This window comes from Dermacentor variabilis, chromosome 2 (assembly GCF_050947875.1).
Source record: "Dermacentor variabilis isolate Ectoservices chromosome 2, ASM5094787v1, whole genome shotgun sequence".
NCBI classification, from domain to species: Eukaryota; Metazoa; Arthropoda; class Arachnida; order Ixodida; family Ixodidae; genus Dermacentor; species Dermacentor variabilis.
The window spans coordinates 139,099,710-139,120,885 of NC_134569.1; the positions used below are offsets into that span (position 1 = coordinate 139,099,710).

At 44.4% G+C, this 21,176-nt stretch overlaps 1 protein-coding gene across 4 annotated transcripts in view; it reads left to right on the plus strand.

Annotated features, from left to right (window-relative positions):
* Positions 1-21,176, plus strand: part of LOC142572777 (uncharacterized) — a 65,560-nt gene that overhangs the window by 21,736 nt on the left and 22,648 nt on the right. The window contains exons 1-2 of one of the 4 annotated variants that reach the window (XM_075682124.1): positions 14,472-14,561; positions 14,721-14,907. The exons of 1 other annotated variant lie outside the window; for it this stretch is intronic. The gene's annotated coding sequence lies outside the window, so the exon portion shown is untranslated. Of the gene's footprint in view, positions 1-14,453; positions 14,562-14,720; positions 14,908-18,760; positions 18,882-21,176 lie in introns of those variants that run through there. 2 more of the 4 variants (XM_075682125.1, XM_075682123.1) reach the window with 2 other exon arrangements.

A 21,176-nucleotide genomic window follows, 5' to 3' on the forward strand; every position in this document is an offset into this window, starting at 1 on the left:
TATCTACAAACAGACGCCCTTTCCACGGGCTCTCAAGCTCTACAGGAGAACTTCCGCGAAGCAACGTCACCTAGAAGAAAGGATAAGTGCCTACGATCCCGGACCTGCTGGTTGCCACCTGCGGAGGCGGACTAGTGAAATGTCGCCGGGTGAGTTGGTACCGCCGCGAAGCACCGTGGCACTCAGTGCATATCACGTGATGTTGCCGTAAGCAAGATCCCTCCTACGACTTTAGTGGGCCTATTTAAAGGGCCCCGCGATGTACTTTTTTTCCCTTCATTCTCTCCTTCTTATCTTTCACCAAAAATTGAATAAACCGTGCAAGTCTCGCACTAGAAGTCGTCTCGTCCCTGCCTGATCACCATGGTCTATTGGATGCCGGCCGCCGGCCGACGAAGCTATGGATACGCTAACCTGGAGAACGCAGCAGCATCGAGGCGCCCTAGCAGCTGCCGGAGAAGAACTCCCCGCCTCTCTCGCCTGACTCTCCTGCCTCGCGCGCCTTAGGGCACCCATCTGGGAGGTATTCCTCGCTCGAGCACGCGAGATTGAACCGTGTTCGCAGGCTCACCCTCACACGCTTTCACTCATACGAAACCTCACGGCGACGGCGGAAATGCGCCTGGAGTGTCCATGCAATTGCTATCGCAGTAAGATATTGTGTTAGAAAAGTAAACGCAAGTGCTACCAAAGTATACCTGTGTGGGTTATTAGAGCTGCCGTATGCTGAAAAACATAATACAAATAAATAGTGCATTTACTCGTATTCACGCAGCGAAAACGTAGCACGCCATTACTGCCACGTCGAAGCGATGGTGATGAACAAAAGAATTACAAAATTTCGAGTCAGGAATTTGCCTCCATATTTCGCGCGCTTGTGCCCTGAAAAAGAAGTAACGCTCAAAGCGCAACAACAGAGGCACGCACTGTCGTCTGTCGGTGGAATCTGATGTACAGGTCTAGGCGTGGCTTCAATGCTACATTCCAGTGCAATCGCTGGCGCTTGCACTTTGTCAGGAATGTACGCAAGTATTCGCTTGACGCGCGCATTCTGATTAGATGACACTCTTTTGCTATACCATATGCGACAACATTATGTGTATTTCGCATACATGGAGACGCGTCTTACGCCGAACGATAAGTTTGTAACAGCGGTTTGACGCTAAAGAAAGGTCACGGGAAAAGGCTAAAAACTATTGTACGGTCGCCCTAAATATTACCGAAAACATGGTGAAAGGGCCCCCAAGACTGCACTGCGGCATCGACATAGCAAAAATTGAAGAGCTGAACACTTTCCGATCACCCGTAAATAATTAACCAATATTTCTTCTGCCAATGCAGCCGTGCGTTTTTTGGGGCTGCTTCCACCAGGGCCCTACGTCAGAGGTAATATTTAACGTTACTCCACGTATGTCAGTATTGCCCTAATACCCATGTTTTTTCGTCTTTGAAACGTTCGGACCGTAGACAGCTCATCTACTGCCGCAGAGCATTCATCGCAAAATTTTGATATATTATGTTCCAACGCCCATTGCCTTAATGCCTCATCTGTTACGTATTACTGAAAAAGTATGCAATACTTTTTCGGACGCAGCTGTTCTTATTCCTTATATCGACAGGAAACAGAGGCTTATGTCATGAACGTTCAGAAATCTAATCGGGAACGCACACAATGTTCTCGCACACCTTGTAGCTCTGAGGTACTTAATGTAGGGCAACTTTTGTTTAATTTTGAAGGCAGAAGTGCACGGTTGGGCACACGAGTTTATTAACTGCGTTTGCGTTAAGAAAACATATCCAAAAATTAGCGTTTGTTTTATAAGACGCATACACTGTACTGTTAATATTTCAGTGGTATATGTTTAACGTACCCAACTTTCACTATCTTTTTCGTTACTTTGTTTTGTTCTCCGCTATACTTACCCTATTTTATTTCCCCTTGTGCTATTGCAGGAATTAGAGGGCAGTAAATGGGATATAATAGGGCTCAGTGAAGTTAGGAGGCCAAAAGAAGCATATACAGTGCTAAATAGCGGGCACGTCCTGTGCTACCGGGGCTTAGCGGATAGAAGAGAACTAGGAGTCGGATTCCTGGTTAATAAGAGTATAGCTGGTAACATACAGGAATTCTATAGCATTAACGAGAGGGTGGCAGGTCTTGTTGTGAAACTTAATAAGAGGTACAAAATAAAGATTGTACAGCTCTACGCCCCTACATCCAGTCATGATGACCAGGAAGTCGAAAGCTTCTATGAAGACGTGGAATCGGCGGTGGGTAGAGTGAAAACTAAATACACTATACTAATGGACGACTTTAATGCCAAGGTAGGCAAGAAGCAGGCTGGAGACAAGGCAGTGGGGGAATATGGCATAGGCACTAGGAATAGCAGGGGAGAGTTATTAGTAGAGTTTGCGGAACAGAATAAAATGAGGATAATGTATACCTTCTTCCGCAAGCGGGATAGCCGAAAGTGGACGTGGAGGAGCCCGAACGGCGAGACTAGAAATGAAATAGACTTCATACTCTGCGCTAACCCTGGCATCATACAAGATGTGGACGTGGTCGGCAAGGTGCGCTGCAGTGACCACAGGATGGTAAGAACTCGAATTAGCCTAGACCTGAGGAGGGAACGGAAGAAACTGGTACATAAGAAGCCGATCAATGAGTTAGCGGTAAGAGGGAAAATAGAGGAATTCCAGATCAAGCTACAGAACAGTTATTCAGCTTTAACTCAGGAAGAGGACCTTAGTGTTGAAGCAATGAACGACAATCTTGTGGGCATCATTAAGGAGTGTGCAATGGAAGTCGGTGGTAACTCCGTTAGGCAGGATACCAGCAAACTATCCCAGGAGACGAAAGATATGATCAAGGAACGCCAATGTATGAACGCATCTAACCCTACAGCTAGAATAGAACTGGCAGAACTTTCGAAGTTAATCAACAAGCGTAAGACAGCTGACATAAGGAAGTATAATATGGATAGAATTGAACATGCTCTCAGGAACGGAGGAAGCCTAAAAACAGTGAAGAAGAAACTAGGAATTGGCAAGAATCAGATGTATGCGTTAAGAGACAAAGCCGGCAATATCATTACTAATATGGATGAGATAGTTCAAGTGGCTGAGGAGTTCTATAGAGATTTATACAGTACCAGTGGCACCCACGACGATAATGGAAGAGAAAATAGTCTAGAGGAATTCGAAATCCCGAAGGTAACGCCGGAAGAAGCAAAGAAAGCCTTAGGAGATATGCAAAGGGGGAAGGCAGCTGGGGAGGATCAGGTAACAGCAGATTTGTTGAAGGATGGTGGACAGATTGTTCTAGAGAAACTGGCCACCCTGTATACGCAATGCCTCATGACCTCGAGCGTACCGGAATCTTGGAAGAACGCTAACATAATCCTAATCCATAAGAAAGGGGACGCCAAAGACTTGAAAAATTATAGACCGATCAGATTACTGTCTGTTGCCTACAAAGTATTTACTAAGGTAATTGCAAATAGAATCAGGAACACGTTAGACTTCTGTCAACCAAAGGACCAGGCAGGATTCCGTAAAGGCTACTCAACAATAGACCATATTCACACTATCAATCAAGTGATAGAGAAATGTGCAGAATATAAGCAACCGTTATATATAGCTTTCATTGATTACGAGAAATCGTTTGATTCAGTCGAAACCTCAGCAGTCATGGAGGCATTACGGAATCAGGGTGTAGATGAGCCATATGTAAAAATACTGGAAGATATCTATAGCGGCTCCACAGCCACCGTAGTCCTCCATAAAGCAAGCAACAAAATCCCAATAAAGAAAGGCGTCAGGCAGGGAGATACGATATCTCCAATGCTATTCACAGCGTGTTTACAGGAGGTATTCAGAGACCTGGATTGGGAAGAATTGGGGATAAAAGTTAATGGAGGATACCTTAGTAACTTGCGATTCGCTGATGATATTGCCTTGCTTAGTAACTCAGGGGACCAATTGCAATGCATGCTCACTGACCTGGAGAGGCAAAGCAGAAGAGTGGGTCTAAAAATTGATATGCAGAAAACTAAAGTAATGCTTAACAGTCTCGGGAGAGAACAGCAATTTACAATAGGCAGCGAGGCACTGGAAGTCGTAAGGGAATACATCTACTTAGGGCAGGTGGTGACGGCGGAACGGATCATGAGACGGAAATAATCAGAAGAATAAGAATGGGCTGGAGTGCGTTTGGCAGGCATTCCCAAATCATGAACAGCAGGTTGCCGTTATCCCTCAAGAGAAAAGTATATAGTAGCTGTGTCTTACCAGTACTCACCTACGGGGCAGAAACCTGGAGGCTTACGAAAAGGGTTCTACTCAAATTGAGGACGACACAACGAGCTATGGAAAGAAGAATGATAGGTGTAACGTTAAGGGATAAGAAAAGAGCAGATTGGGTGAGGGAACAAACGCGAGTTAATGACATCTTAGTTGAAATCAAGAAAAAGAAATGGGCATGGGCAGGACATGTAATGAGGAGGGAAGATAACCGATGGTCATTAAGGGTTACGGACTGGATCCCAAGGGAAGGGAAGCGTAGCAGGGGGCGGCAGAAAGTTAGGTGGGCGGATGAGATGAAGAAGTTGGCAGGGACGGCATGGCCACAATTAGTACATGGCCGGGGTTGTTGGAGAAATATGGGAGAGGCCTTTGCCCTGCTGTGGGCGTAACCAGACTGATGATGATGATTTCCCCTTACCCTTCTTCCAGTGCTGGTTAGCGAACCACCACCTCTTCCGATTAACATCCCCGCCTTTCCCAGTTTATATATATATATATATATATATATATATATATATATATATATATATATATATTTATATAGGTATAAATGCGTTTGATTCTGCAGTGACATTGGAGAACTCAAAGCAGCAGCATGTACGAATTTTTCTAAAATAGGGGCCATGTTGTAGAATATATGGACAAATTTGCAAACGGAGTCATTGAATTGCAGTGTTTGCAGCGAATTAGGTATTCTACCATTGAAAAACACTGTACAATCGTAGTATGCGTGTTTTTCCGTTGTTCATTAAGAACGGAATGTGACAAAAAGCTTAAATATACACAATAAGAGAGACATGCTAAGGGTCATATGAGGGTTTACTGCAGAATATGTAAAACTGGCAACACAACTAATAAAAAAACGACCCTCGTTCCACGAAGTGAACCCGTATTTCACATGTGCATATTTTGACTCATTTGTGCCGTAATTGTTGATATAATTATTCTCTTATTGTTTATCTAATTGCTTGGCTTATTGCATTGAAGCCATCAATACACAAAATCAAGAATTGTGCAATGAAGTCAGGGGAAGACGACCATTCAGGACATCTGCAGGGCCGCTCGCCTATTTTTATCGAGGTTTTTCTCCGTCATCCGCCGTGACAGCTGCGCCGCTGACCTCATTCTTCAGCTTTTATCGCCGAGCTTCATACGCCTACTTTGTGAATATTCAAAGTAGGGGGCATAAACGCTCGGGGCACGTAAAAAGAGCGGCACTGAAACATCCGGTGTAATACTTCAAGGTTGGTCAAATAGGCGTTTATTCACTTTGCTGTTGTTTTGCTGCGCAATGCCAGCGGCGAAATGAAGCCTCGAGCTCACCATAGATAATGCAGATAACGCTGGCGGTTCAGCAAGCGCATCGCAGACTGGGGAAACGTCAATACCTGTTTACTTTGCGGCTCTTCGCTGTGCTTGACAGTGATGGGCTTCCGCTTTTGAATCGCGAAACTCAATTCTGGTGCACTGGCCGTATTATATCGGGTGTTTTATGTAGTGTTGAGAAAATTTTAAAATAAAATCCTGTAGCATATACGGTCGAACTACTGAGTGAGCTGGATTACTCGAAAAGGCGGACATTATTGCAGTGCAAATCAAAATTCGTGATTGTCTAAGAAAATTCCTGTGCTCAACTTTTTAGCGAATAACTTTAGCTCACGTATTGCAATGTACTTCGTTCTAAGTGAATTCACCTTGCGAAATCACAGGCTTTAAGAGCATTGCAATACGTGAGCTAAAATAATTAGTTAAAAAGTTTAGTAATGAAATTTTTGAGCTAGGCTTTTACGCATTTAGATTTACGCTGTAGTAAAGTCCGCCTTTTCAAGTATTCAGCTCAATGAGCAGTCTTGTGCTTTTCTGAAGATTATAAAGCGATAGCCGTTTCATCTGACTCCCAACATACGCTCGTAAAGTTACTTATTGTTGTTATCGGTTCGACTTGACTTGTATCCATATTCTTACAATTACTTCAGTCAATTATTGTGAAGCTGGCGACATGCTAGCGTTCTCTTTCTTCACAGACTTGGAGTATTAAACGACGGCCAAATGCCTTCCGTAAAGAAGCGAACAAGGCACACGATCCGAAACGTTTAATACTTATTAGGAAGACCTTTTTGGTCGGCGTCCTACCTTTTCTTTCTCACCTGAATATACTACCCGGCAATATGAGACGACGTCAAAGCATCAATTGCATTGCTGGAGCATTTCGGCAGCACCTACATTATGCAGGCAACAATTTTGTTACAAGCCATTCCCTTACATTGGAGAAGGCGTTTACCGAGATGACAAAGGCGATGGTCGGAAAGGAGCTATAGTTGTCGGGCCGCCTTGGCTGCACCTTATCCCTCTACGTTGTGAAAATACTTCCCCTACTTTCGCATACCCTATCGTCTTCACAATTTGGTGGAAATGTGGAGTACCCCCAGGCATCTAGTTGTGTGATCGCGACGCTGGTGTAGAGCAGTGGTCGTAGGGAGTACAAGGAGAAGTTTGGGACGATCGTATTTAGCATCGCGATGGTAGACAATATCATGACGATTCAAGAACAGGTTGAGGAACGATTACAAGACACCGGAGCATTGCGTTCATAAGAATTTAGGGGCAGATTCATCACAAGTATGCGTACTTCTTGTACACCCTTAAAATTATTTTTAGTACGAAGCAAAAGCGGGAGAGTAATCGGTGTCTCTGCGACGTCTATCGCAAAGTGACCTCTGTAAATACAATGTATCGCTCCCTTTAGTTTTTCTAAAAAGCTCCAATGTTAAAAATCACTGCACAGTTATAAAAAATTTATGTCCTCGCTAAGTTACTGACTTTTTGCTTTCAGCCAGTCATCATGATAATGTCTAACGACGAATAGTGTGATCGCAAAAAATAAAACGCGTTTAGGATCAGTGAAGCATGCGATTTTTACTTTTATCGCCAATAACATTTATAGGAGGAAGCACAAATAAATGTGGTGTGGAGGCGTAATTGGGCCAACGCTCTGCCCTCGTAGCTTACGTTTCAAATATGCGTGTTAAATTCGTACCTGCTGCCTAATGTAATTTCATTGAAGTGTTTTACTTGGCCCGTGGAACAGCATATATATAGCCGTAAACCTCTTACTGGTGAATCATGCAGGTGAGCAGATTTTCACTATCATTCATGTGAATGGAAAACGAGTTGAAGTTCTTGCTTCGTAGAAATCTTATTCACAAAACTCCCCAACTGATTTATGCGATCATGAATTTATGGCTTGCATTTAACCCGCACTCATTACATCGTTTTGTTGCACGCTCTTTCTTAGTTCGTGCTTTTACTTACAAAATGTTGGTTGCCTAATTTTGACAAGTTCCGTGTCAATGCCAACAAAGTGAGCGCCATTACCCGGCAATGACCTCTGGAAACTGCATTTCCAGACACCATTGCGTAGTTTACAGAGTCCTTACTACTATACAGTCCATCTCGGAAACAACCAGCTGAAAATGCTTAATTTCGTCGTTGGTATATCAAAAACATCACACTACAGTGATTTTTTCGGCTTTGAAAATATTAACTTAGACAGCAGGGTTCTCTTCCAATGAAGACAGCGTTCTTGTTTTTACTCGCTTGCTTCTTTATTGAATAATTGGGTTCACCTGCTACCGAGGAAAAGCCAAGAAATAATTGGTTTCGGGTGCAGGGTTCTACGTTTTTAGTTATTTGCCAGAAATTTGACCTTCATTTTACAGTTTTTATTTTCACCCTAATTCTCGGTGATCTTCCCTGAATTGATTATTAATCATAATTAATCGGCATTTACGAGTGGATAATTTTAGCCTCTAGGTTACCATTTGCTTTGTTGGTGAAATGTTTTGTTAACAGGGAACCGAAGCGGCAAAGTTTTTGAGACGCAGTCTAGCAGGGGCGCTACACCATACGGCGATGTTACTATGCAGTAACTAAGAAGTCGGTCATTCGTCATTCAAATGCAAATAGAATCAGATCTTATTTATAACACTGAACTCCTACACAGCTCCAACGAATAATGCACAAGATGATGTCTAGGTAGCTTAACAAGGTTTGCAGCTGGGCTAGGTGCTCCATGGTATACAGTAAAATAAACGAGTGGAAAAAAGGGCACGGATAGCACTAGGCAGCACAAGCGCTCAATGAGCGCTTGTGTTTTTCAGTTCGGCTCTTCATAGTTGAATTACGTAGAGCCACATACTTCAATTAAACTTTAACACTTCTGCCACGATGCGAAGTGCCATGTGAAGCAATGATAATGCTCACTTCTCAGAGATTGTGAACAATGACCTACAACAACGCCTCAAGCAAGGATGTTTCCCAGTGTGTTCTGTGGACCACGCAGAAAAACAGCTGGAGCACACGCAAGGTAGCGTTTCAGATTAACTCACCACTCTCGTATTTGGCTAAGCGATGAAAAAATTACGCATTTTGACGCCAACACCAACGCTCATTATTGTCAATCAGAGCAAACAGCATACAACACTTCGCTTACATCGATTCGCACAGTGAGTGGGATCCGCATATTTTTACCTAATTGTGGTCACTTACGCGGGGCAGACTGTTTCACGCGTGTCCCATACTTCGGGTTGGAAGATTATGGTGGTAGCTGCGACGCTTACTGCAGTTGGTTGGACATATTTTATTCAGCCATGTCGCTTTCCGAGTGGTTTTTCTAGCTATACTGACGATGGTGAAACGGCCACGACGGCGTCGAGACCCCGAGCACATAACTATAGTGCCTCAAGTTGTTAGAAAATTGGGCGACTGAGTAAGCGATGAAGGTCTGACGACGGCGGTATGACGAGAGCCAGATCACGACGCTGAAATAACGAAGATGGCCTAGAACGACGCTATTAAGGCCTGGAGCGCATATCTATTGGCCCAATGTGGTTGAAATCTTGGGCGACGGGGTCGGCGTGAGAAGATACACAGACAGACAGACAGACAGACAGACAGACAGACAGACAGACAGACAGACAGACAGACAGACAGACAGACAGACAGACAGACAGACAGACAGACAGACAGACAGACAGACAGACAGACAGACAGACAGACAGACAGACAGACAGACAGACAGACAGACAGACAGACAGACAGACAGACAGACAGACAGACAGACAGACAGACAGACAGACAGACAGACAGACAGACAGACAGACAGACAGACAGACAGACAGACAGACAGACAGACAGACAGACAGACAGACAGACAGACAGACAGACAGACAGACAGACAGACAGACAGACAGACAGACAGACAGACAGACAGACAGACAGACAGACAGACAGACAGACAGACAGACAGACAGACAGACAGACAGACAGACAGACAGACAGACAGACAGACAGACAGACAGACAGACAGACAGACAGACAGACAGACAGACAGACAGACAGACAGACAGACAGACAGACAGACAGACAGACAGACAGACAGACAGACAGACAGACAGACAGACAGACAGACAGACAGACAGACAGACAGACAGACAGACAGACAGACAGACAGACAGACAGACAGACAGACAGACAGACAGACAGACAGACAGACAGACAGACAGACAGACAGACAGACAGACAGACAGACAGACAGACAGACAGACAGACAGACAGACAGACAGACAGACAGACAGACAGACAGACAGACAGACAGACAGACAGACAGACAGACAGACAGACAGACAGACAGACAGACAGACAGACAGACAGACAGACAGACAGACAGACAGACAGACAGACAGACAGACAGACAGACAGACAGACAGACAGACAGACAGACAGACAGACAGACAGACAGACAGACAGACAGACAGACAGACAGACAGACAGACAGACAGACAGACAGACAGACAGACAGACAGACAGACAGACAGACAGACAGACAGACAGACAGACAGACAGACAGACAGACAGACAGACAGACAGACAGACAGACAGACAGACAGACAGACAGACAGACAGACAGACAGACAGACAGACAGACAGACAGACAGACAGACAGACAGACAGACAGACAGACAGACAGACAGACAGACAGACAGACAGACAGACAGACAGACAGACAGATAATCATCATCAGCCTTCTTTACGTCCACTACTGGACGAAGGCCTCGCCCTGAGCTCACCAATAACCCCTGTACTGTGCCAACTTATCCCACCTTGCGCTTGGCAATTTCCAAATTTCATCACACCACCTAGTGTTCTGCCATCCTCGACTGCGCTTCCCTTCTATTCGCACTGATTCTGTAACTTTAGTGGTTCAAAGGTTATTTACCCTGCGCATTACGTGGCCTGCCCAGCTCTATTGTCTACCCCGAAATGTGAATTATAATGTTGGCCTATCCCCATTTGCTTTCTGATCCACACCGCTGTCTTCCTGTGTCATAATGTTACACGTAACATTTTTCATTCCATCGCACTTTGCGTCCTTCTTAACTTGTTCTCGAGCTTCCTTGTCAGTCTACAAAATTTCTTCCCCACATGTTAGCACCGGTAGAGTTCACTGATTGTACACCTTTCTTTTCAATGCTAGTGGTAAGCTTCCATTCAGGATATGGCAATGCTTGCCGTATGCACTGCAACCCATTTTTATACTTCTGTAAATTTTCTTCTCATGATCAGGGTCTCCTGTGACCGATAGACCCAGATAAACGTAACTCTAAGACTTAGAGGTGGAATGGCGATCTGGAGATCTTGAACTACTGTTTCCTTGCCTGACTATTGAACATTGTCTTTGTCTTTTGCATATTATTCTTCAAACCCACTCCCACACTGCCGCTGTTAACGTCCTCAATCATTTGTTGTATTTCGTACCCAGTGTTGCTGAACAGCACATTTTCATCTGCAAACCGAAGGTTGCTGAGATGTTCGCCGTCGATCCTCGCTCCCAAGCCTTCCCAGTTCAATATCTTGAATACTGCTTCCAAGCATAAGGGGAACATGATTGTATAAATTGTGTCTGCCTGCATTCACCTCTTTCTATATAGGTATCTTTCTACTTCATTTGGTGAGAACTAACGTAGCTGTGGAATATTTGTATATATTTCTGAAGACATTCACAAATGCCTCCTCTACTCATTGAATATGTAGTGCCTCTAGGACTGCTGGTATCTCTAATGAACCAAATGCCTTTCCTTATTCCATGAAAGTCGTATGTATGTACTTCCTCTCGAGAGGCTAATTGTACTCTGCAGAGAGGGCTAATCCAAATAGAATAAGGAAAAACGCGAGATTTCTCCAGATCTAGCAGTGGAATTCAATTTTGCTGTGATACAGAAAAACAAAAAATAATGAGAACGCCCCAGAGGGAGCAGTGAATTTCACACTTACACCCCCCCCTCCCTCACGGAACCTAATAAAAGATTCTGAGAGCAATGTGCGTGTCAAGTGCAGTATAATAGCCAAATCCGAAGAACGTTGCGGAACCTATTATTATTAGTATATTCTGATTACTATTAGTAGTAGTAATAGTAACAGAAGTATTTACAATGGTGCCGGTCTCGTATGAGGCCATAGCAGGTGGGCAATGTATAATGGGAGAATTTTTCACAATATATTGCACAGGGATAACAGCGACAAAAACATGTTCCTATGGGTGGGCAGCGCAACCCGGATGAAGGACGAGATGAATTACACAATACGAGTACACAATTGTGTACTTCCTCTCGTCCTTCGTCCGGGTTGCGCTACCCACCCACAGGAACATGTTCAATCACCAACTCGCCCAGCTTGCCGTGTTAATTCAGCGACAAAAAAACCAAGAATTGTTGTAGTAACAGTTGCAATGTTCACGAAGGCGGTTCCATTATCTTTTGGTGCATGCGAAAATAAATGTTATTGAAGGTGCCATCGCGGTAAGCATATTCTGTAAGGGAATGCAGATGGGTTCGTCGTAAAGCACGACTAACTCTATATCGGACTAACTCTGTTACTGCTGTGTATAACTCGGTGAATTAGTTCTTACGAAGTTGGTTGTGTTTTCTAAGAGTTCTGCTACTTGGAAACGCGGCCGCAGATGCCGATTATCACAGAGAAGATGCTTTGATCAAGATATTTTGTTGTCATTTTATTGGGGAGCCACAGGATTGCTTATTGATTCGGCCTTTAGACTTGGCCCGAGGCATTTCACTGGCTTAGATATTAATTTAGACACAAGCGCTTATCAATAGACCTACATAGCGTGTGCCCTTTTGTGTTACGGTCCCTGAAAACGTGAGAATCCCATGATTCTATGAAATAAAAACGTTATATATATATATATATAGAGAGAGAGAGAGAGGAAGAGAGAGAGAGAGAGAGAGAGAGAGAGAGAAATTACATTTATTTAGTTAGCCGGATGATTGGTGGAGGGGCCAACACGGCCCTGATGGCGGCCACAAGTCCTTGGGTTCTGGCGGCATCCTCAGCCTTCTGGACGGCCAAGACTTTGTGCTCAGCTCGGGGGGTGAGCTTAGCAGCACGGTGTCCCACTGCGTCCCATACTTAATTTCTTCGGCCCTCTCGGGCACCCGAGGGCAGGCCCAGATAACGTGAACCAGGGGAGCTATAACGTAGAGCTATTCCAAACTTTTCTATTCCAATTGTGCAATCAACCCTCGACAATTGGTCAAAAAAATTTGGAGCCGCCACCCATGCGCTTGTCTCTCACAAGAAGTCACGAAAACCGCGGAAACGCCTGTTTGATATGATATCTGCACGCTGATTGTGCATGATTAGACGGGATGAAATAAAAGTAATAATTGCTGATTCGACGCTTTTTTTTTGCCATAGCGAAAAAGGCATTGTTTGGTCAAATTATTTCGGGCTGCAACCAGTTTGCATGCCTGTCACGCGACGTCACGAAACCACGAAGACACACCGCGTCAAAGTGACGTGTACGCGTTAAAGACATATTGATATGCCGAACAAAATTGAACGCTTTCCTCATTAGCCGGACACTGCCCTGTTGCGAAAGGAATAGAAGATGGCTGTCCGTCAATCACTGCGGCACAGCCTACTCGGAGCTGCTGGAAGTAGAACGCTATTGAAATTTTCAGCACGTATACGAAATTTCTCTGCAACTCTACTTTGCTGAGTATCCGTTTTAGTGGCGTTTTTAACCTTTGCTTACACGCCGCCGTGATTTTCGCCCAGCCAGCATAAACTAAATAAGAGGAAGCGGGCCAATCGCAGACGCCGGCACCACCCTCCTCATCCAGTTCTCTACTTTCACTGGCTGGCTCGGCCCTGTCGAAACTCTTTCCACTTGAGCGTGTTCCTCGCCTCTTCTCAGCCAGTTGGATAAGAAAAACTGCTCGATGTACGCAATGCTATTCGCCTTGAAAGCAAAAGAAAGTGGCATCCCATAAACAAAAAGCGCATTTGATTTGACTTTTCAAAAAAACGCTACTGCTCACCACCCGATGCTTGCGTCGGCGGTTACGTAAATTTGACTTCAGGAGATTTGAATAAAAACATTGGAATAGTTTTACATTATACGGCCCCAGGTCTACCTTATAGTGATACAATTTACATTTGCCGGAATATTGTTGTGCATTATAGCGAATATAAGTCACCGGGATTGGATACGTATTGGTTCGAAGGAGGTGACACACCACCACCTGCGGCCTATTAAGTCATGAGTGTCTGGGGGGAAAAGGGACCCTCCCCAATCTCTAATGCCTAGTTATCTCCCTGCAGCTAACAAAAACGATAGCAATCTTTCTTTTTTACTCAGGACAACAGAGCACATAAAAGATAATGTATAAAACCACATACCGGAAACGTTTACGTTTGAAGCACCGATAAATTTAAGACATGTTTTATTGAAACAGTGCCACGTGTGTGGCAAAATGTCAAGATTAGGCTATCACTTGTTGCGTTCCGACGAGCAAACGAGTCTCATATCTAATACTAGAGGCCCCTTAACTTACAACCTGCCAGAGGTGATACAAAACTAGTTTACAATCTGACCTTTCCAATTTCATTCTCAGCGGGGGGGTTAAAGGATATCTTTAAATGCCAGCAGGCAACATTATGCCAGGTCTTGTGCACTTCAAATTTTCTTTACATCAGAACGTGGTAGATGTGGAATGCATGTTTTGAACTAGTTCGCGTCAATCAGTGCTTTCAAATAACAATAAAGTCGAAATAGTCATCAAATAAAGTATTTAAATAGCTAAAGTCTGGTTCACGGAATAGCAGAGACGTTTCCACTTGTGTTGGTTCGTCCTTTCTATGCGGGCACTACGTTGGTAGCGACAATTAAACCCAAGGTAAGGCAGTTATTTCCTCTTTTTTACCGATACACTAACAAGGGATTTTGAACTAGTCTGCTTTAAGTGAAGTTGTAAGTTCGTTCAGCCGCATGACATCCCTAGAATTTCAATGAAAACATGCCTTCTCTTTGACTTAGAGCGATGGGTTCTTTACAGATATTTCCGATGCAAATGGCTTGGAGAAGAATAATTCTTCCACTTAAGGCTGCCGCTTATTCAGCTGCGATGCTAACCGGAGCGTCACCTTTTTGTGTATAGAGCGACGTGTCGATTGAAGATGCTACGTGGACGCAACAACGAGAAAGTTAACTGTGGTGACTAGAGAGCCCTCAGTGCTTTTACGGTAGTTATTGTCATTTTCAACATGTTCCTTGCATTATTGTGCACTTTCTTCCAAAAGTAAGAACTTTCGAAATATAACACAGGAGAGTAATGGCCCACACAAAGGGAGGTAGAAACCGAAAGCATCTAGGAAGACTTAGGCAAACAGATTACAAAATGGTATGCAGACGCAACGGACGTTGTCGAACCCATGTGCAGCGAAGCTTCCATGAAGCGGGTGAAAAAATACGATAACACAGTTCTAACGCTGCAAGGTGTTTTGTAGCGTGTGGTTGTGTGGCGAGTAGGCAATATGCCAAAACGCGGAAACCCGCACTATCTGACATGCAAGATTCACCAGACTGCCGTTTACACAGTCTCCGGGATCGGTCAACAATTCATTAAAGTATTTTCCGTGATGAACGCAGTTCACCACTGCACCATCTGTAGCACCTGCGAACGTCACGAGGCAATATGTCGACTCAGCAGAAGCGCCGAACCTCGGTGAAGAACACCATATAAATATTCACTTTCATAAAAGAAACATGCGCTTGAAAACCTATACTTCCGCACTGACGATGTTAAGATACCTTCTGTTCTTTGGCGTTATAATTCCGCAGACAACATAGCCGGCACTGGTACATTTATTTTATTTTATTTTCATTTTGATCTACTCTTAGTCCCACTTGGGACTGTTACAGGAGTGGGTTTCTATACAGGCAAATGCATATATCGCTATCAATAATAAAATAAGATAGGAATCAGGTGATGAAAGTCAAGAAATAAAAGCATTCATGAGCGGACACATCAAGGGCTGAAAACATGAGAGACCGAAGAGAGCTTCTAACTTTGTTCGTCAAAGCAAGTGTCCGTACACATCGCAAATCATTCATTCACACATTCAGTAAAGAGCACACATCGAGGAAGTAATGACATAAATTAATAAGCTATTGAAGGACGTTAGAATGTAAAGAACCATTAAAACGGGGGCACATATGCCGCTCCAGCTGTAAAATGTGTGCCGTATGTTTAGTGAGCTATTCGATTGACATCGCCGACTGTTATAAAGGCCGGAATTGTTCAACTAAAAACTGTCGCTTTAAAAGTTACGTTCAAGCATGAGGGTAGGTTCGACTTGGCATGCTACAAAAACAAAATTCCCTATGATGACAGTCACGTATAGCAGTGCAACCAATTTCTTAGAGATGCACGCAACGTCGTATTCGAGCAGCTGTCGTCGGCTTTCAACTATATTCACGCTTGCCGACCTGTGAATATTAAAATTAGCAAAAATCTCGCCGCATGACAAACTTGGTGGTCGTGCTTATTCTTGATGCTAAAGCATCAAATTGCCCATTGAGGAAAAAAAACGCCCATGTCTTTAGCTGCGAAACGGCACCCAAATTCTCATTGGATGTGAGGCCACATCACTTGCGAGCACCAACGGAGTGGAGGGAACGAAGGAGAACGCGTGCTGCCACTCTGGTACTCTAAGTCTTGTGTTGAGGGCACCACCGCGATGCCACGTCGCCCTCGCTATCGGAGGCGTGTGTTATGAACACGTTCCTTCACCGCGCAAGTTTTTGCCTGCATTCTACCTTCGCCTCGGTGATCACTATAAAGAAATTGCAGTATAAAAAACAGAATAAATTCGGAAGTAATAGCGTTGGTGGCAGTGAGTTTCCAACTTACGACCACACGCTCAGAAGCCGAGTGTGTCACCCAGTCGGCTTTGCATAGCAGCGCAAGAGCACCGACTTTTGGGCTAGTTGGTTACGCATAGCGAGCCACGGTCCAGCGCGCACAAACAATGACAAAGTGAGGAGTAGACAACACAAGCGCTTAGTACATCCGGCTCACTTTCTTCAAGTCTGTATCTGAAAGCACTTCTGTTGTCTACTCCTCACTTTGTCCTTCTTTGCGCGCACTTGACCGTGATCTATTAGCATAGCAGGCCTGTGCACTCTAAATTAGGACATCATGCTAGTTCGACTGAAATTTCTATTGCGAAGCCCGGAATGACGAAGGAGGTGAAGTCAAAATCACCGCGGCTAACTCGAGAGCGTCTCCATTATATTCTATGGCAGTAGGGCAAGGTAGCATGACGTTCGGATAGAAGTGCACCGGCCTTGTGCTACTATGAGGCTTTGGCAAAGCATCTCAACGCGCTCGCCTACCCGCAAGGAGTTCCTAACTCAATGGACCGCTAAGCGGCATCAACTGGACATTATTGGTTTCGCATTCACCACTAATAAGGAGTACTTAGGGGTGCTAGGATTTTTTTTAAAGTTCTCTCTGAACACGCACCTTTGGTGGGTGCATAGACTAAGGAGCAAAACATTGTTTTAGACCACAGTGACTTCTTCAATTATTTTTCTCTAGCCGCTTTCGCAAGCTTCAGGTGTCCGAATCGACTTGCTTCGACCAACTTCCTTCTCATCAGTGGCGTAGCCAGAAATTTCGTGCGGGGGGGGGGGGGGGCTCACGTTGGAGCTTGGCCTCCTCACAGAATTCTCGAGGGATCGAAATACATGAATAATAACTGCATTGCAATTGCCAAAGATGCTGCATACAAATTCTTGAACGCTACGCACTGTCAAGACAAGTAAAATATGCATTTTTTCATAATATAATATATTCTTATGTCCTAAAAACTGTGCCAAAAATAACTGATGTCAATGCTTCCATGTTGTTTGTCTATTTATTAAGAAAGAAAATATCACACGAACTTTAGAACTATATCAGTGCGAAACCAGCAAAGCAGTGCATACGGCTGATATGATAAATGTAAAGGCCGTGAAATGAACAAGTTGAGGACAAATATGTTAATGATACTTTGCCATTCGAAAGCCTTGTTTACATTTTTGTACATAAGCAACGGCCAGGGGAGAACCTCAGTGACGCTGTCCTTCATTCCTATTTACTGCGCAGGAGCAGCTGTCACCGGTTGCGGATTATAATTGCAACAAAATCGTAGTCGCAACAGAGATCCCACATAAAAAGCAGCAGTTCTGCAATATTTACATTAGAAATTCGAAGTACAATTGAATACACAAATGCCAAGATAAAGATTGTTAAAAAGCAAAAAAAAGTGTCTATGGAAACAAAGCTCACTGCATGTATCCGCAAAACCTCGCAACAAAATAATTAAATATACGTATAAGTAACCAACAAATCTACGTGGCTAAACAAAAGTCACTTTATGCAGGGTCTTTCAGCTAATTTTAGCCAGAGTTTAAAAATATGCCGATACACACTAAGACGACGCGACCAGGTGCATGTTGCTCACTTTTGTACGCAGTGTGCCACGCTATATATTCTATTTTGCTTAATTAGATTTTCAGTCAATATTAATAAACCAACTTCTGAAGTAACGAAGTTAGGAAAAAAAATTCCATTTAGAAAATTGCAGAGCGGTTTGCAAGGCGCCCGAATAAACAGTTTCTGTCTTTCTATATATATATTAGGTATTAGTGTATATCAGCTTACCGATTACTCCCGCGAACTACAAAACTAGTAACATGCCCGCTTGCGCGTTGTGATTGCACTGCTCCTCAACCTTCATCGCACAAACAGCCATAGGCGCACTACCACTTAAAAAGCGACAGGGCAACCACGTAGGCGTCGGCTGTGCCGTTTACGCCACCGATGTGCTCCCCTCGCGAAAGTTCGTTATAGCGATAAGCAGACACAGCGGTTATCGCTTGTACTGCCGGAAGCAACAGGTCCGTCATTTCGCAAAAGCTGTAAGCAAGCTTAACATACCTAATAAAAAACTGTTTTCAGAAGGCTGAAAATGATGGAAGAAGAGTATCATTAATGACCAGACGGAGTCTTTCACTTAATTTACGTTTATTTTTTATGCGCTTTCACAGCAAGCTCCCTAAGAGGTCACCTTTTGCAGCGATACAACACTGAGACCTCCTGAAAACGTTTGCAAGGGAGCCTTGAGAACCGTCGGTGAAATGCTGTGGCAGACTTCAATGATCTTCTCCTGTAAGGCTTCTGGAGTCATCGTCTCCGTCGTGTATACGTGATCCTTAATATACCCCAGAAGAAAAAGTCTAGAGGGATGAAGTCGGATGACACTGCCGGCCACAGCACAGGCCTTTTCCCTATCCAGTGCCCTGGGAAAGTAACATCAAGGCTTGCTCGTGCTTGACTGTCGTGCTTGACTGGCCCCGTCGTGCTGACACCACATTGCGTCAAGCTGGGCTATTGGCATGTTGCAGCAGAAATCTTCAACCTGGCCTTCGAGGAACTGACATACCTCTTGCCGATCAGAGTGCCGTTAAAATCATTGGGCCAATGACTCTGCTGTCAAATATTCCGCACCAAACGTTAAAAGACCACTGATATTGGTGGTACCGATTGAAGGTGGTACAAGTCTATGCCCCTACATGCAGTCATGATGACCAGGAAGTCGATAGCTTTTATGAAGACGTGGAATCGGCGATGGGTAAAGTCAAAACAAAATACACTATACTGATGGGCGACTTCAATGCCAGGGTAGGCAAGAAGCAGGCTGGAGACAAGTCAGTGGGGGAATATGGCATAGGCTCTAGGAATAGCAGGGGAGAGTTATTAGTAGAGTTTGCAGAGCTGAATAATATGCGGATAATGAATACATTTTTCCGCAAGCGGGTTAGCCGAAAGTGGACGTGGAGGAGCCCGAATGGTGAGACTAGAAATGAAATCGATTTCATACTCTGCGCTAACCCTGGCATCATACAAGATGTGGACGTGCTCGGCAAGGTGCGCTGCAGTGACCACAGGATGGTAAGAACTCGAATTAGCCTAGACCTGAGAAGGGAACGGAAGAAACTGGTACATAAGAAGCCGATCAATGAGTTAGCGGTAAGAGGGAAAATAGAGGAATTCCAGATCAAGCTACAGAACAGGTATTCGGCTTTAACTTAGGAAGAGGACCTTAGTGTTGAAGCAATGAACGACAATCTTGTGCGCATCATTAAGGAGTGTGCAATGGAAGTAGGTGGTAACTCCGTTAGGCAGGATACCAGTAAACTATCGCAGGAGACGAAAGATCTGATCAAGAAACGCCAACGTATGAAAGCCTCTAACCCTACAGCTAGAATAGAACTGGCAGAACTTTCTAAGTTAATCAACAAGCGTAAGACAACGGACATCAGGAACTATAATATGGATAGAATTGAACAGGCTCTCAGGAACGGAGGAAGCCTAAAAACAGTGATGAAGAAACTAGGAATAGGCAAGAATCAGATGTGTGCGTTAAGAGACAAAGCCGGCAATATCGTTACTAATATGGATGCGATAGTTCAAGTGGCTGAGGAGTTCTATAGAGATTAGAGAAAATCCAGAATGATTTCCGGCGCTGTGGGTTGGTTTGGTTTGCGGTGCATCACAGCAGGAAGAAATGTCGGGGGGGGGGGGGGGGCTGCAACCCCATAAGCACCCTCCCCCCCTGGCTACGCCCCTGCTTCTCATGTAGGTGTCTTCCGTTACCACACAAGAGCAACACATAGGAAGCCTCATAGCCTTTTTAATGTACTTTATAGCGAAGCTGATTACCGATACACCGCAAAAGCACAATCGTGTCCGCGGGCAAAAAAAGTGCAAGCAATAGTTAGCATTATCAGCAATGACTCAACAGCTACCCCCCAACGGCACAATCGCGTCCGCGGACAGAAAAGTTCGAACAAATAACTATCACCACCATAAGCGATGGTTCATACACCCTAAGCGAGCAAAAAAGTTCACCATAGAGAACATGTCGAAAACTGTGATAACCGATCACATATACCCACGGAAGCAATGACTCAAACCCCCGTAAGCAAGCAAAAAAATGCAATTGATCATAGCCCCGTATACCACAGTATACCACACTGTATATACACAGTATGCCAGTAATCAGTGTATTACACCAATACGAGGAACGTTTGCCAAAGTTTACTGCTTGTTTGGGCGCCAAATCGTAGGTAGTGGTCCTCCCGCACCCTCGCTGTCCACCCACCTTAACATTGTAAAAGGGGTCCTGACTTTACTTTTTCTTATTTTTTTGCAGCCCTGCGCCGACCCGTCCTTCGACACATTTAAAGATTGTTCTCGAACAGAGCCTCATCATCATCAGCATGAGCCTGGTTACGCCCACTACAGGGCAAAGGCCTTTCCCATACTTCTGCAACTATCCCGTTCATGTGCTAATTGTGGCCATGTTGTCTCTGCAAACTTCTTAATCTCATCCGCCCACCTAACTTTCAACCGCCTCCTGCTACGCTTCCCTTTCCTTGGAAACCAGTCCGTAACCCTTAA